Here is a 16952-nt window from a genome sequence, read left to right as displayed (position 1 = left end):
TGGCTCATGATTTTTGAATGTGTAAGACTGGCAACACAGAGGAATGTTCATCATGCTCACTTTGTAAAAATGTGTAAGAACTTTTGGGATGACTGGTTGTTGTTGTTTCTTTGAACACTGAAAAGCAGTATGGAAATGCTCTTGTTCAGCTTAACTTGTGCACTGTAGTCCATGAATCATAGAATCATAGAATATCAGGGTTGGAAGGGACCTCAGGAGGTCATCTAGTCCAAACCCCTGCTCAAAGCAGGACCGATCCCCAATTAAATCGTCCCAGCCAGGGCTTTGTCAAGCCTGACCTTAAAAACTTCTAAGGAAGGAGATTCCACCACCTCCCTGGGTAACGCATTCCACTGTTTCACCACCCTCCTAGTGAAAAAGATTTTCCTAATATCCAACCTAAATCTCCCCCACTGCAACTTGAGACCATTACTCCTTGTTCTGTCATCTGCTACCACTGAGAACAGTCTAGGGGAAGTGGACTATGGATCTTAACACAAAGCTGGATGCAAGGCAAAGCTAATTTTGTCCCAGAATTTGGTCCCTCCTGTAGCTTTGAACAAGTTGTGTTACAAATTATATCCTGAATTACATACATACTTACATATTCTCTTCATGCAAAGTCCCATAGAATCACCTCAAAATGAACAGTAAACACAGTATACAGCATTCATTGGCCAGTAATCTTCCTTCACATTTCTTTAGCCTTCACACAGCCTTGAGAAACGCCCCATATTGTAACCAATCCAGTCAGCCACATTATCGAACCACACTTGCCACGGGCACCCCTGCCCTGGTACCAGTCTCTGCAAAACTTTCTCCATTCATCCATCCTACATGTCCCACAAACTTCAGCTTTCTTCATCTTATTGTCTTGTTGATACCAGGTATCATCAGTTTTGCTGTAAATTGGGATGTTTACCTCCTTGTTAGTCATAACCCAAGGTATAGCTAAAGCGCAGCAATCGCCTGTACCATTTTAACCTGAAGGCCGAAAGCCTCTTAATGTCCTGTTTCCTTAGCATCCATGTTTCACTAGCTAGATGCTGAAGACAAGAGACTACAAGAATTTCATTTTACCCTTCATGGTAATAACTTTTGTTTCTCCGAACATGGCTGAGTGTTGCTAGAACTGCAGTCACGAATTCAACAGAAACTTCCAACATCATAGGACAACATTTTAGCCTTAAATCAAATTGTAAGTTGACAAGTAGCATTCTTGTTACTTTGCATATCTATAAATTTCTATTATCAAACATAGAAATGTTTGTTGTTGGTTTGCTTGTGTTTTGGGGAAATCGATGTTTATTGGCATTTATGGATAAAAATCTAATCCTTTCAAGCCTACCTACCTCAAGGAAACAAACTGCTTTGTTCTCGCCCACAAACACTGAAGCCGTTGTGCTTCCATAGAGATGTTGTATCAGCCTTGTTACATTTACACCAACTCTGACCAGCCAACTAAAGGAATGTCCAAACATATTTTGTGCCATATGCTGTCAAACACCTTAGCAAAATCTGTAAAAACATAGACCACCTTCCCAGAATTCTCCAGCATGTTCTTGCATAAATCACGTAGATAGATTTTCTGCACTGTGCTTATTTTGGGTCAAAACCACTTGTTCTTCATCCAGAAAGTTCACTCTCTTACACAATTCTTTTCAGAATGATGTGCAGCAGTATTTTCTAGGATGTGTCAATAATAAAATTGTGCAGTAATATCCACAACCAGCCAGATCTCCCACGTTATTAACAGAAATTATCAGGAACTGTCCAAGTCTTGGGCCATCTTCCAGACTCCCCAGTCACACTGATAGCCTTGCAGTATGTCTGGATGAATGGCTTTCCACTACTTTTAATTAGTTCTGCTTGTATGTTATCCTCTCTAGGGGGTTTATTGCTTTTCAGTGTCACACTACATCCTCAACTTCTTCGATCATAAGAGGAAGTTCATCTGGATGAATCAAGCTGCTTGCATAAATTTTCTCTTCCTTCACTTCCAGCTTAGAATTAACTGTGCTCGTATTATGCAGTTCTTTGCAATAGTTACCCCAAGTGTTGAGTGAAATAATATTTTTCCTTCCATGGAAATCTTTCAGAGGACTCTTCATGGTTTGGTAGGCATTCCTAGTGGCATTTGCTGCAAGAGTTGCATATATTGATGCACTGTTGTTCAAGCCAGTCTTCTTTAGCCACTTTAATCTGTGCATCTATTTCTCACATCATATAGGAATATTTCTCTCTTGCAGTTTCATCCATCTTCCTTTGAGCTTTTCGCTTCCTTCACAACTCGCACAACTTGATCTTCTTCATGATTCCAGATTCCCTGTTTAGGATCTGTTTCCCCAGGAGTTCATCCATGGTCTTGGTAATGCAGTGGGAGATGTTATCCTCTGTCTGATCTAATTTACCAATGCAGAGGTCAGCAGCTTGCAGCTTTTGTTCAGTTATCTTCTTGCATTCCACTGGTGTTTCACAGACTTTCAATATGTCAACATTATAATGGACTCTGATGGTATGCTGGTCATTTCTTGCTCCAAAGTTTAATCTCTGTGTTGACTATTATTAAGTTATGATCAGATCCTATGCTTCTTGAAGGATCTACTCCTCGACAGACCAGAATGCCACCTCTTTGAGATCATGATGAAGTTGATTTGGTTCTGAGTCTGCAAATCTGGCAATGTCCAAGTCCATTACTCTGACAGTTTGTGCTTGAACAAGATATTTGTTAATAGTAAGTTATTTCCCGTTGCAAATTGCATGAGCCACAGTCCTCTGCTATTTGTCATGCCATACCCAAACTTTCCAACACAGCTCTGTCATTCTGAGGACCAGTGTATGCTTTCGAGTCACCTTGTACAATTAATATGTCTCTATGGAGAACAGCTGCTAGCTCCTTCTCAATGTTGCCACAGAATTTCTCAACTCCTTGATAATCACAGTTAGTAGTTAGGGTGTAGCTCTGGAAAACAGCTATTTTATAGGAATGGCCTGCCATCAACTGCTGCTGCTGACTGGTTTTTAGACCATCACGTAAGGCCTGATTTGCTGCCAGATCAGCAGCGCAATGCTATGCTGTCTTATTCTGTCATCACCATTCCAGATCAGCATGTTTTCTTCTGTAGTAATCATCATTCTTTTTGAAGTCCCTCTGGACTCTCATAAACCAGTCACATCCCACTTATTTGACAAGTTCTCATTTTGTATTAGCTGGAGGAAACTTGCTTTAATGGTATGAACATTTCATAAGCTGATGGAGAACACTTTCTTGGCCAACTTAATTGGCTTGGAATCCAGTTGTTCCTTATTGAATGCACCCCTGGAATTTTCCTATGAAAATATGTCTGTTCCCTTGGTACATGGTAGCCAATATGTCACCTCTACTGTGAAGTGTTGTCATAAGTTATGGACAATAATGCTGGTGCACACATCTCCTCTCTAGAATCTACTGTCATTTTCATCCAAGGATGATTATCTGCCTTGAGGTGTGTGGCACCCTTGGCTGACTTCTGAGTTTACTTCTTCTGGGTGGGCTGTCTACCAAGACTGCAGAACCCCTCCTGCCCTCCGCATTCTGTATTTTTCCTAAAGTCACCAGATACTCAACTTACACACCTCCACTTTTAATAGAAACACCTCTGCCACATGAAGGCAAGTGACGGGCAGTTTGGCTGTCAGAAATTATTTATTCTGGCAGCCATTTGGGGCATTTTATAGGAGATGGGAGTTCATCCTCAACTCTACCCTGGCCATAACAGCCCAAATTATAGTTCAGAATTAAAGGACATGAACCTTCATCCATGAGCCCCCATCCATGAGCCTCCCCTATTAAATCTAAACTTGTATCTTTGAGAGCTTTTACTATAAATCTCCCTAGCCAGGAATCATTTTCACAGTGGATGGAAATGCATGAATTCAAATGAATTTGGATGATGAATTGGAACTCAAAGGAGGAGACTAATGAAGAGGGAAAAACATTTCGGAGTGATTGATTTGTCTGGTTGACTTTTGCCAGATTGTTCATTTTAAATCATTAATTTTGGTGTCCTGTAATGTTGCTGTGTGTCATCAAACAGTGAAAACAGCTGCAAACTGCTCTACCAGAAATGATTTCATCTTCTCCTTTCCTTTCTCTCTTTCTCTCTGCTCCCCTTGCCCCCGCCCCAACATATTCCAGGAAAGCACAGTGGAATAAATCCTCTCTCAAAGGAATAATGATGCATTAGTTCTAGGGAACTTTAGATTTAAATATGACAATATTATGAAGTTTGGGGGAAAAAATAACCAAGACCATATTTGTTGGGAGGGTGGGAAATGACTTCCATTTGTTTTTATAGTAATAATTAGTAAGTAAAACCTCATTTTCAGAAATAGCACTTTGCATGGGTTTTGCTCCCTACTACTCGTTTCTGTTGAGGAAGCAGAAATGTGCAGCGGAATGAGAAGAGGACTGGGAAGAAAGAACTCCTGAGTTCTATTCCCAGCTCTGAGACTTTTTTCAGAGTAGCAGCCGTGTTAGCCTGTATCCGCAAAAAGAACAGGAGTACTTGTGCCACCTTAGAGACTAACAAATTTATTTGAGCATAAGCTTTCATGGGCTACAGCCCACTTCATCAGATGCATAGAATGGAACATATAGTAAGAAGATACACACATACATATAGTAAGAAGATATATATACACTGTGACAAAGTTCCTCCTCTACCTTGGTGGGTCTTGTGCTTATTGGTGGATTTGCTCGCCTCAGAGATTCATGGCAGCCCTCAGTTTGGCCGTTTTCGTGAACCCACAGTGCAGGTCAACTCCTCCAGTATGAAGTAGGGAGTTGTGGGGGATGGAGGTATGGGGGGAACCCAGGTCCTCGCTCTACTCCAGGTGCCAGACCAGGACCCTGTGGATTGCAGCTGTCTAAAGTGGCTCCTGTAACAGCTGCATGACAGCTACAACTCCCTGGGCTACTTCCCCATGACCTCCTCCCAACACCTTCTTTATTCTCATCACAAGACCTTCCTCCTGATGACTGATAATGCTTGTACTTCTCAATCTTCCAGTAGTACGCCTTCTCACTCTCAGCTTCTTGCGCCTCTTACTCCCAGCTCCTCGCACACGCATCACAAACTGAAGAGAGCTCCTTTTTAAACCCAGGTGCCCTGATTAGCCTGCCTTAATTAATTCTAGCAGCTTCTTGATTGGCTGCAGGTGTTCTAATCAGCCGGTCTGCCTTAATTGTTTCCAGAAAGTTCCTGATTGTTCTAGAACCTTCCCTGTCACTTTACCCAGGGAAAAGGGACTTACTTAACCTGAGGCTAATATATCTGCCTTCTATCACTCTCCTGTAGCCATCTGGCCTGACCCTGTCACAACACATACAGAACATGAAAAGGTAGAGTACGAGGCTAACTAATTAAGATGAGCTATTATCAGCAGGAGAGAAAAAAAAACTTTTGTAGTGATAATCAAGATGACCCATTTAGACAGTTGACAAGAAGGTGTGAGGATACTTAACATGGGGAAATAGATTCAATATGTGTAATGACCCAGTCATTCCCAGTCTCTATTCAAACCCAAGTTAATGGTATCTAGTTTGCATATTAATTCAAGCTAAGCAGTTTCTCATTGGAGTCTGTTTTTGAAGCTTTTCTCTTACAAAATTTCCACCTTTAGATCTGTTACTGAGTGGCCAGAGACACTGAAGTGTTCTTCTACCAGTTTTTGAATGTTATGATTCCTGATGTCAGATTTGTGTCCATTTATTCGTTTGCATAGAGACTGTCTGGTTTGGCCAATGCACATGACAGAGGGGCACATGATGGCATATGTCACATTGGTACATGTGCAAGTGAACAAACCCTGATGGCATGGCTAATGTGATTAGGTCCCATGATGGTGTCACTTGAATAAGTATGTGGACAGAGTTGGCATCGGGCTTTGCTGCAAGGATAAGTTCCTGGGTTAGTGTTTTTGTCGTGTGGTGTGTGGTTGTTGGTGAGTATTTGCTTCAGGTTGTGGGGCTGTCTGTAAGCGAGGACTGGTCTGTCTCCCAAGATCTGTGAGAGTGAGGGATCATTTTTTTCAGGATAGGTTGTAGATCTTTGATGATGCTCTGGAGAGGTTTTAGTTGGGGGCTAAAGGTGATGGCTAGTGGCTTTCTGTTATTTTCTTTGTTGTGCCTGTCCTGTGTATTCCCTATTTCAGGTACAAAGCATCTATCTGAAATCTATAATAGCCATAAAACCAGAAGGAAATTTTATAAATGCATCTACCATATGGGAATTCCAAAACTTTCATGACTAAGCCAGGGAAACTGTTCATGTACACCTCAATAGTATGGGAATTATTTATCCAAAGTGATTGGTGACTACTTAAAAATAACAAATATATTTGCAGAAATCACAAATTATTTATATGACAAGAAATAGGCTCTATTTGTAACAAATAATGGACCAGGTCCAGAGAGGGCCAAGATTTACAAAAGCAACTAGTGGTTTTAGAGGCCCCCATTTTTGGTTCCTACCTTGAAACAACTTAAATGGGCTGATCTCCAGAAAGTGCTGGATGCCCACCTTCTGAAAAAAAGGTGTAGGGCCATGTAACAAGTTGCGCACCCTTAAAACCAGGGGTTGGCAAACATTTTGGCCTGAGGGCTACATTGGGGTTCCGAAACTGTGTGGAGGGCCAGGTAGGGAAGGCTGTGCTTCCCCAAACAGCCTGGCCCCCACCCCCTATCTGCCCCCTGACTGCCCCCCTCAGAACCCCCACCCCATCCAACTCTCCTGCTCCTTGTCCCCTCACCGCCTCCCCCGCCCCTAATTACCCCCCTGGGACCCCACTCCCTATCCAACCCTGCACTGCTCCCGTCCCCTGACTGCCCCAACACATAGCCACACACCCCCTGACAGGCTACCTGGGACTCCCACGCCTATCCACGCCCCCCCTGCTCCTTGTCCCCTGACTGCCCCCTGGACTCCCTGCCCCTTATCCAACACCCCCGCTCCCTGCCCCCTTGCCATGCTGCTCAGAGCAGCTGGGCTGGCAGCCACGCCGCCCAGCAGGAGCTCACAGCCCCATCGCCCAGAGTGCTGGCAGCATGGTGAGCTGGAGGGGGGGAGAGCAAGGGAGGGGGCAGGGTCTAGCTTCCCCAGCCAGGAGCTCAAGGGCTGGGCAGGATGGTCCCAAGGGCCTAGTTTGCCCACCTCTGCTTAAAACGGAGGCACCCAAAATCTTGACCAGGTTAGATTTCATTTCATTTGATTATTTAGAAAGTTTGTGGCTCAATCATACTTCAGGAAAGTTGGACAACTAATTCACTGTATGTTGTAATCTTGGCACACACAACTTTGTTCTGAAGAGTGCTTTGCTTGTGTGAAATAATAGCAGTAAAATAGGGAAGTGTATGTTCACTGTGGGAAAATGTCCTCCAAGTTTAGCTACAGTACATGCATTCACTTTGCGTTTGCCTTGAGGTTTATTTATGACTGTATAAACTACTTTGACTTTTACCGCCCCATGGGAAGATACTTAACCCAACACTTGTAAGCAGAGTAAACACATCATTTCTTCTTGCTATTACGATAGTTCCCCATTTATCATCTGAATGTATAGTCACTAGCATTTGGGGTATTTTACCTGGGTGGTGTTTTTTTCACACCAGGATTAACTGATAGGGAGCAGTGTCTATTTAATTTCCAACCAGAATCTAAATACAGTTCTACTGAAGTGTCTCATATATATTGCCTCAGAGTTAATTCTTTTTGCTGCATTGACTAAAAGTCTAGTAGATATCCCTTTTCACAAATGCATTTTCATGAGTTTCCACCCCTAGAGGAAAGCTCATTCTTCCAGAGGAAGATGTTACAGCAGACCTGACAAAGGACATTCCATTGGAGCCTTTAGAGAGAGAGGAAGTATTATTAAACACAAGGACAAATGGACAAGCATCAGAAGTAAAACTGAAGTTCTGAGCACCTCCAGTGTGTATTATACCCACAGCATTTTTCTCAAGACTCTCAATGTCCTGCCCAAATTCCAATTTGGGTAATTATGTTTTCTTGACTTCTAATTTCCTTTGTACTTTAAATGGAATTTGGCGTTCTTTGGTATGTTGTTAATCAGCTGCTTTGTTTCATCCCCAAGATGGCTACATTTTAGTCATAGGTGAAAAGATTCCCTTATATACATTTTGTACTCCTACTTTTGGACTCCTTCTGGATGAAAAAGTCTGTATAAGAGTAAGGTTATCCTCATCTGAACTTTTTTCCCCAACTACCTTAGGCTGCCTCAAGCTAGAACCCAGCAGTTATTCTTACAACTGACCATTGCAGACGTACAGAGAACATTGTAACACACATCCGAGGGCTGCACAGCCCTACAGATTTGAAAATGTCAGTAAATATGGCAGAACAGTTGGTAATGAGAAAAGTTAGTGGAGGCCCAGGAAATACGAACTGAAAAGTTACATCTCAGCAGTGAAGGCAGGGATGTGGGAGTCATTGTTGTGGGCTAGCTGTGATATAATTAACATCACCTCCCTGGTTGAAATGTTGCTTTTTTCTGGGGACATGAATCCTAGGAACATTGTGGTGTTTAGATGTTGCTTGTAATTATTAGAATTGGGAGCATCGGCTGTTGGGAGTCTGAAAGGACAGGAAACAGGAAGGAGGGGGAGGAGTTGAACAGAACCAAGCAAAGTCTAAGGCTTTCACAGACAAGTGGCGGGGTGCTAAGGAACCAAAGTTTGAGTGTGGTTCCTTTGTTAGAATACGAAAACCTGGAATTTTATGCAAAGGGGACCATAAATTCACAGCTCCTCTTAAAATCATAGAGAAGAAGGGACCTTACACCTATCGACGTTCTGATGGGCGGGTATGGAATGCTTCTTATCTTGCACCTGCCTATGCACCAAGAGGAGATTATGCCAACACGCAGTCTGCACTGGATGGCTTCACCATAGTACCAACACAACAAGACATTGCACTGGAACCGGGGCTTGAGACACGGCCTGTCAGACCCAGACAAACACCTGTCTGGACTAGAGACTATGCTATGTAGTATCCACAGTGTTTTCAGTATAATATTTCTGCCAACAGTATAGTGTCTTGTTTCATATTTGTTCCTGTGGTTAGAACAATAATGTTTATTTTAATTGGGAGAGTTTCTTAAGGAGAGGGGTGGGGAATGTGGTGTTTAGATGTTGCTTGTAATTATTAGAATTGGGAGCACTGGCTGTTGGGAGTCTGAAAGGGCAGGAAACAGGAAGGAGCGGGGAGGAGTTGAGAGGCTGGGAGAAAGCTACAGAGCGTGCAGCAGCAGCTTGGTAAAGAGGTTTCCACTTTGAAAATAAAGTCCTGTTGAAGCTTATTAGTACCTTGCCTGGTTGATACAACAAACACATACACCAACGTGCATGTACTTTCCCACTGCAAGATATAAAAAAGGGATACATTCATCAAGCATTACACTAGGTGGATGAAATATGTGACCACAATCTAAAGAAAATGAGCAACAAGTTCCCTGTGATATCTGATTTTGAGGAATGAATAGTAACTTGGTGCAGAGTCAAGTTTAATGATCAATACAATTCCAAGTTATTACATTAAGAAAGTTATGATGAGAGGGTTTTGACTTAGGGCTTTGAGCTGAAGAAAAAAGTGAAGCCAATGAGCTGGATTTGTGGTCAGAAAATATAAGTATGGTATATTTCAAAATCCAATCCTGAGTTTTGAAAGTAGTGTTGTGAATATAAAATAAACATCTTAAAAATAAAATGCAAAAATTATTTAAATTTTGAATCACAGTGTAGTATGGTGTAGTATTTCTCAAAATGTTATATTTGGCAATGGTAAAATATCTCGGTATATTTGTGGAAATCCATTAGTGCTCTGATCTAGCTGAACACTTAAGCTCATGCTTGAGTTTAAGCACTGAATAATTTGAGTGACTCCAGGCTTAAATATTTTTGTTGGATTGATGCCTAACCATGCTCCCACTGAAATACCCTTGTACAAATTTGGAGCCTGCAATTCCACTCAGTACTATTTCTTGTTCAGCCAATCGCTCTGACAAACAAGTTTGTTGACATTTGCAGGAGATAATGCTGCCTGCTTCTTGTTTACAATATCACCTGAAAGTGAGAACAGGCATTCGCATGGCACTGTTGTAGCCAGCGTTGCAAGATATTTAAGTGCCAGATGCACTAAGGATTTGTATGTCCCTTCAACCACCGTACCAGGGGACAATGCATCCATGCTGATGATGGGTTCGCTCGATAACAATCGAAAGCAGTGCGGAACGATGCCTGTTCATTTTCATTACCTGAGTCAGTTGCCACCAGCAGAAGGCTGATTTTCTTTTTTGGTGGTTTGGGTTCTGTAGTTTCCGCATCAGAGTGTTGCTCTTTTAAGACTTCTGAAAGCGTGCTCCACACCTCATCCTTCTCAGATTTTGGAAGGCACTTCAGATTCTTAAACCTTGAGTGCTGTAGCTATCTTTAGAAATCTCACATTGGTACCTTCTTTGTGTTTTGTTAAATCTGCAGTGAAAGTGTTCGTAAAATGAACAACATGTGCTGGGTCATCAGCCAAGACTGCTATAACATGAAATATATGGCAGAATGACAGTAAAGCAGAGCAGGGGACATACAATTCTCCCCCAAGGAGTTCAGTCACAAATTTAATTAACGTATTATTTTTTTTAATGAGCACCATCAAAATGGAAGCATGTCCTCTAGAATGGTGACCAAAGCATGAAGGGGCATACAAATGTTTAGCATATCTGGCACGTAAATACCTTGCAATGCCGGCTACAAAAGTACCATGCAAATGCCTGTTCTCACCTTCTCACACTGGTGACATTGTAAATAAGAAGAGGGCAGCATTATCTCCTGTAAATGTAAACAAACTTGTTTTTCTTAATTATTAGCTGAACAAGAAGTAGGACTGAGTGGACTTTTAGGCTCTGAAGTTTTATATTGTTTTGTTTTGAGTGCAGTTATGTAACAAAAAAAATCTACATTTGTAAATTGCACTTTCAGGACAAAGAGATTGCACTACAGTACTTGTATGAGGTGAATTGAAAAATACTATTGCTTTTGTTTGTCATTGTAAATATTTATAATAAAAATACACATTTTGATTTCAATTATAACATAGAATAACATATATATGAAAATGTTGAAAAACATCAAAAATATTAAATAAATTTTAATTGGTATTCTGTTTAACAGTGTGATTAACATTGTGATTAATCGCTGTTACTGGTTCAGTCACAGAGACCCCCTTGAGGCTGTCACCTGATGTGCTGGAATTACCTCTGAGCCCATTTTCCACTGCCAGGTTGGGACTCCAGAACCCTCCCTTGTTGAGCCAGACATGCTAGTCTGCTGCAACACAGACCCAGGTCTGGTCCACACCCTGAAAGCTACAGACTTTAACCAAAAACTGCTCAGCAAGTCACTTATCTCCAGCACTCAGACACCCAGTTCCCAATGGAATCCAAACCCAAAATTAATCTGTTCTACTCTGTATAAAGGTTATAAAGGTAAACTCACAAATTGTCCCCCCTCTATAACACTGATAGAGCGATATGCAGAGCTGTTTGCTCCCCCAGGTATTAATCACTTATGCTGGGTTTACTAATAAACAAAAGTGATTTTATTAAGTATAAAAAGTAGGATTTAAGTGGTTTCAAGTGTAACCCTTCTGCTCGTCAGAGTTGGCAGCAACAAGGGCCGGGTTCAATATCTAGGGGATCCATTCCAATAACACAATGCAAACCGGCTCGAGCCCCCACCCAGTGACCTGGGACAAATATATACCACCCCTGCTGGGCGCCTCCAAGAGGCAATACTTCCCCTCTCACAAGCACATAGTCTGAGTGTAACAAAAGCCTTTTAATAACAGAGAGAAACAATGTGGCATTATGTTGGGGAAACACCACCAACAGGATTCATAACACAACCCATGAGCAAAAAAAAACCACCCCAAGCAAATTGGGGCATGCCCTTTTCCCCTTGGTTCTTGAGTCCAGCAACCCCAAATCACCCAAAATCCCAAAAGTCCAATGCCCCAAAAAGTCTCTGTCCCTGGTCAGGGCAGCCCCAGAGTTCGAAAGTTTATCTGCGGAGCTTTACCTCCCAACCTGGGTGGAAATGGGACGGGGGTAAGAGGCACCTTACATGATCTGAAGCTGACCGCCCCATAGCTCCATAGCGGCGCTCCGCTCTGCCAGCCGCCCCACGAACTCCTTTGCTCAGCTCCGCTCCGCTCCGCCAGCCGCCCCACGAACTCCTTCGCTCAGCCGCGCTCCGCTCCGCCAGTCGCCCCACGAACTCCTTCGCTCAGCTGCGCTCCGCTCCGCCAGTCGCCCCACGAACTCCTTCGCTCAGCTCCACGGCCCACAAGCAGCTCCTGCCATCCACAAACTGCTCCGCGTCGAACTGCTTCACCAGCCGTCCCGCAAACTGCTCCACAATATATCTTCAGGCTCCCCCACTACTTAACACAACACTCAGTGATTTCAGCTCTTAGGTAAATTCAGCTTGTAGTCGGGGAGCCCCAGTGCTGGTGCACTGTCAGCCCAAAGTGAGCTCAGCAGCCTATAACTAGACTTCTAATGAAATCAAAATTAGCTCTGATATTCCACAGTGGAGAGAGGAGGAAGTGCAATTAGCAGGTAAGGCCCTCACCAAGGGGGCCATGCCAAGTATTAATACTTGTCCCCAGCCTCTCTCTCTTCACACAGTTTTGGAACCCATGACCCTTGCCTAGCGAGTGCTACTTAGTTGATGGTGAATCCCTCCATCATAACAAAAGTCCACGTACAGTTCCAAGCACAGTTCCCATAATCAGGGTAATAACAATTTATTCTTCCTGCCCCAATAACAGAGACACTGGGGATCCCACAGCAGCCAAAGTGACCATTTGGGCAGCTATGGTCTCATTCTAGGCGTGGTGGGTGTGCCTATGCAAATGAGATCAGCCCCTGAAGTTCTTTTCCACAACTTGCCACACCTCACCACCAGATGTCAGGGTGGAGCTCATCCTGACACTGCTTACACAAGTAATAACGGACAGAACAAAATAAGTTACCAACCAAAATAAAACAAAACATGCAAGTCTAAGCTTAATACATTAAGAAACTGAATACAGGTAAAATCTCATCCTCAGACATGTTCCAATAAGCTTCTTTCACAGAATAGACTCCTTCCTAGTCTGGGCCCAGTCCTTTCCCCTGGTACAGTTCTTGTTAGTTCTAGCTCAGGTGGTAACTAGGGGATTTCTCATGACTTCAGCTTCCTTTGTTCTGTTCAACCCCCTTGTATAGCTTTGGCACAAGGCAGGAATCTTTTGTCTCTCTGGGTTCCCAGCCCTCCTTCTAAATGGAAAAGCACCAGGTTTAAGATGGATTCCAGTATCATGTGACATGGTCACATGTCCTCTGAGACTCCTAGTCTCCATTCTTCCAAGGCTGGCCAGCAGGTCCCCCGGAAGGTTTGCAAGTAAACAGAACCATTTACAGGTATTTGATTCCGAAACACCTTTAATGGCTTCCACTTAACATGTTTATATCAGTAACACAAGTTTATATCTTGTTCTCCTAACTCCAGACATAGAAATAATACATGCAAACAAATGGGATGACTACACTCAGTAGATTATAAGCTTTGTAATGATACCTTACAAGAGACCTTTTGCATGAAGCATATTCCAGTTACATTATATTCACACTTATTAGCATATTTCCATAAAACATATGGAAACGTCACAATCACGATTAATTTTTTTGAGTTAATCACGTGAGTAAACTTCAATTAATTGTATGTCATAGATAGCATATGTCATAGATAAGAAGCAAGAATATCAAAAGCTTAGTTTTTCTGTAAGTGAAGTAACTTTGGTCTTACCCCTTTCAGTGCTGTCTTGCAAATAGTCACAGTTGGGAAGGAAAGAGTTAATATACAATGATAAGTCCAATTCATAATGGCTGTTGCTTGTGAATATTGTTAGAATAATAATTGTTATGCCTCTGCAGTTTTAAGGGCAGATACATTACAAGTACCTTCACCTTAGAAGAACAGAATTATTGTACCCTGCTCATTTAAGAGCTAAAAGAAAGCTGGCCTCTTCCACTCACAAAAACAAAGTCTACAGTTACAATTGTAGATGTATTTTTAGCTGACATTCAACAGAACTGTGCTGCTTTTCAAATGTACCTTGAAATGTCCATTTTCTTTAGCTCCTCTGTCTCTGTGTGCTTGCTGTTTGAAGATAAGTCAGTCATTTGAGTGACTTAGGGATCAGGAAAAGCAGCACTCAGCAGCATGCTGATGTTGGCAAAGGCAGTGAAACGAGCAGGTCCTGAAATGTCCCCCCTTGTGTGCCACCTGATATCTTGGTTAGAGACATCTGTAGGAGGATGGACTCTTAAACACTGTTAGGGAATGTTTATGTACATAAGGCCAAATCCTGTCCCAGCCTCCCTGGTTGCAGTGGTTCCCTTGACAACAGAACCAATAAAATGCTGTAGAATTCCAGGGACCATGCAGGGAGTGGGGAGTATGCTATTGCTGTAAAGCACAGAGGCCAACTTTGCAGGGATACCTGCAGATAAGAGCAAATCCTCTCCTCCTTCCTCCTTCCTCCTTCAGGGAGTCCTCCCAGTTCATCTTGTAGAGCACACCTCGCTGAGTTTGTAGGATGAGTTTTCATAGCTTCACATATTCTAAGCCCAGAAGGGACCACTGTGGTACCTAGTCTGACCTCCCACATAACACAGGCCATAGGACTTCCCTTTATTAATTCCTATTTGAATTAGAGCATATCTTTTTGAAAAAATAAATTGAAGTGAGGTGGGCCAGTGGAGCTATGATTATGCAAATGCACTGGTTAAAGCCCCGGTAAATATTGGGGGTAGGCAGTATGAACCTGCTGTAGGGGCTAAGACAGTCAAAAGATTGTAGTAGTAGCTCTTAATCAGCCGCCACTACAACACTGCAGTCACGGGTGGCAAATTGGACTTTCCTGATCCCTCCAGGCCAACCCAATGTGCACCCCATTTGCCTGATCTATGTGTTCAGTCCAGGATACGGTCATTAATGTATGCACCCAGTTCACTGAAGTAGTTTTTCAACTTTCTTCTTTCTCCCTCCAAAGACACTGTGAGTTGTTTTCCCACAGCACAATGAAGATCTGCCTACTCGTTTTTATTATTATTTAACAAGTCTTAGAACATCTAGACACATTACTTTGAAATATTTTTTTTCAGGACAAGTAAGCTCAAAAGTAAATACAAGCATATAATGTTTTTTTTTTCCTATTTATACTGAGAGATTGTGATGGTTCTTAAATTTGATAATGAAAAGGAATAGTGATTCTTGATGGTTAAGGGTATAATTCCTTCCAACAAAAGATAGTTTCAAAATGACTTTATACAGTTCTGAAGACTCTCTAGGCAATTTTAAAAATGTACATGTCCTGCTAACAATTTGACCGGCTTAATTCAGTGGTGCTTGACCTTTGCTATTCTGACAACACAAATATGTATCTAATTTGGATGGTCAGCAAGTGTCGTGGTGATTAACTTTAAAAAAAATGCCACCTTTCATAGCGGCATAAAGATTTATTGTGATGAAACCCTAAATTATTTTTTCAAATTGGAGCAAATCAAACTTGGGTTTGGAAAAGCAAACAAAAGCTGAAATACTAACTTGAATGTTATAAAGTGCACATCCGTCATAAATTGCAAATAATAATAATCATAATAATAATAATTAATAATAAATAAAATTGGCAGGTAACCAAGAATAGGTCCTCTCAAGTTTCAATCTTCAAATCCCAATGAAATATCCATGGAACAGTTCTTGTGATGCACTTCCAGTTATGCTCCTGGATGGAACCCAAGAGTGCAAAGGAAGGAAATAATGAAGAGATCTGTCTCCCCAAAACATGAAAATGTTTTAGAATGTCAAGGATTTTCCTAGAACAAACCTTGGTTCAAGGGAAGTTTTAGTGTATCTATTTCAGCATTGCATGGCTGCACAGAGGTTTTTGGGGGCCCAGGACACATCCGAAATGGAAGTCCCTCCCACCTGTTCAAAGAAATTACCACTGAGGCCTTGTCTATACTGGCAATTTATAGCGCTGCGAACACCCCCCTGAGCACCGCAAGTTTCAGCGCTGTAAAGCGCCATTGTAGACAGTGCACCAGTGCTGGGAGCTGCCCTCCCAGCGCTGGTAGCTATGCCTCTTGTGGAGGTGGGTTTTTTAGAGCACTGGGAGAGCTCTCTCCCAGCACTCTGCCGTGACTACACAAGCCACGTTAAAGCGCTGCCACGGCAGAACTTTAGTGTAGCCAGTGTAGACTAGCCCTCAGAAGCAGCCGCAATGAGAGCGGGGGCGGGGGCAGGGGTTGGAGAGAAACTTACCCTGCTGTAGAGCTCCTGTCCCATGGGCTAGACCTGTCTCCCCTCTCTGGGTGTTGTGACCTGGCACGTGAAGTCGCAGCACCACTCAGCTTTGGCCTGGCCACCCCTCTATTATGACTCTGCATGCAAGGTCACAATGCCAATCACTCAAATTTGTCCCAGTCACCCCTCCATCATGAAGTTTGGGAGCATTCTCAAGTGCGATGCCAAGGGCAAACTGACCCTGTTGCCCCCTCCTTTGGCCAGCCCTGCAGTACTGAACGCTGAACATTGAAAATTGTGCTGGCCAGTCTACAGTTTCCTGAGAAAGAGGAAGAGGTATTTTTGAACCTCTAAAAATTAGGAAGAACTACAGACCTCCAGATAGCTCCTCTTTCCATTCCAATTGTTATTTATAAAGGATCTTCAGTGTGCTTGTTGCTGTACAAACTAAAAGTGAGACACTATCCTTAGCCCAAGGAGCCTGCAATCTAGTTCAAACATTTATAGTACAGCGATAAATAGTGCAGATGTCTTCACTGAGGTCAACACT

At 42.6% G+C, this 16952-nt stretch overlaps 1 pseudogene; it reads right to left on the bottom strand.

Annotated features, from left to right (window-relative positions):
- Positions 1-10031: 10031 nt before the first annotated feature.
- Positions 10032-16952, bottom strand: part of LOC144266219 (E3 SUMO-protein ligase ZBED1-like) — a 69775-nt pseudogene continuing 62854 nt past the window's right edge.

Source organism: Eretmochelys imbricata, chromosome 6, assembly GCF_965152235.1.
Source record: "Eretmochelys imbricata isolate rEreImb1 chromosome 6, rEreImb1.hap1, whole genome shotgun sequence".
Lineage (NCBI taxonomy): Eukaryota > Metazoa > Chordata > Testudines > Cheloniidae > Eretmochelys > Eretmochelys imbricata.
This window is presented reverse-complemented; position numbering and strand designations above follow the sequence as displayed.